This window comes from Triticum aestivum, chromosome 7A (genome assembly GCF_018294505.1).
Source record: "Triticum aestivum cultivar Chinese Spring chromosome 7A, IWGSC CS RefSeq v2.1, whole genome shotgun sequence".
Taxonomy (NCBI): domain Eukaryota; kingdom Viridiplantae; phylum Streptophyta; class Magnoliopsida; order Poales; family Poaceae; genus Triticum; species Triticum aestivum.
The window spans coordinates 343,258,445-343,260,027 of NC_057812.1; positions in this window are offsets into that span (position 1 = coordinate 343,258,445).

The following is a 1,583-nucleotide window of genomic DNA, read 5'->3' on the forward strand; positions in this document are numbered from 1 at the left end:
GGTGGTGGCGGCGGCGTCCCGGGCCGGGAGGGCCCGATCCGGGCCCCGGTGGGTCAGCGGGGCGGCGATGTGGGCCGGGACGGCGGGCGAATGGCGAAGCGCCACATGGCGGCGGCGGCAGATTTGGACGTGTCCGGTCGGACGGAAAATCGTCCGCCGGTGCGTGGAGACGAAGGGGACTAGGGTTTCGGGGGGAGGAGAAGGAGAATCTCGGAGGGGGGTCTTTAAATAGGCATAGGAGGAGCTAGGAGTGTCCAAATGAGGTGCGGTTTTCGGCCACGCGATCGTGATCGAACGATCTAGATGATGGAGAAGGCTTAGGTGGGTTTTGGGCCAAATTGGAGGGGTGTTGGGATGCAACACACACGAGGCATTTTCGGTCCCTCGGTTAACCGTTGGAGTATCAAACGAAGTCCAAATGATAGGAAACTTGACAGGCGTTCTACCGGTAGTAAACCAAGGCCGCTTGGCAAGTCTCGGTCCAAACCGGAAATGTTTAATCCCCACACACGAAACAAAGGTAGCAAAGACCACCGGAGGAGAACGAAGCGCCGGAATGCAAAATGGACAACGGAGAAAATGCTCGAATGCATGAGATGAACACGTATGCAAATGCAATGCACATGATGACATGATATGAGATGCATGACAACGATAACAACACACGGAGACAAAAACCCGAACCCGAGAAAATTAAATAACTTAACACCGGAAACGGCAAGAGTTGGAGTACAAATTGGGAAAGTTACATCCGGGGTGTTACAACACTCCACCACTACGAAAGGATCTCGTCCTGAGATCTCGTCCACAGATTTCAGACTTAGTGAAATTAACACTTGTCTGGAATTTCAGATCAGGTAGCACACTTCAGAGCAACAAAACTACATGCTACAGGAACTGAAAATGGCAAAGTAAAACATGGCATGGAGCTACTCAAAGAGCTTAACAAAAGTCCCTTAGTGACCTTGAGCCAAAAGGGATCAGAAAATACAATTGCAAGCATGTGAACATGACAAAAACATAATCAGTTTTCAGACTTAGTGAAAACTGGCACATGCTGAAAACAGATATCAAGTAGGCATGTATACGAGCTCGATGCACTCACTAAGGTGCAAGTCATGACAAGCTAAGCATACATCCATCAAGAATACACAAAATTCAAGCTTGACATGGCAAGAACAATAGCATAGCATGCATGGATCAACTACAACATCATCGGCAAAATTGCAAACAAGTTGACAATCTGCCCAGATTCACAAAGTAGCAAAAGTAGAGCTCGATTGACTCAAGCTAGGGTGGTCCATAATTGCAAACAAAGACATGGATGGATATAGCACTACAAGATTAACAAAACATCCTTACTGATCATCCTCAAAAGAGGCACGTATCACTAGGAAACAACATGAACATATGGCAATATGAGATAAACAGCTCAAGGACTTAGTGGAAATGCTAAGTCCCTGAAATCAGAATTACCAAGTGCATCACTTTGCAAGCTTGTGCTAGTCACCACACACATCACAAAAATACATGGGTTGTACCTTTGGAAAGAAGACAAAGCCCTTAACAAAACATATATAGAG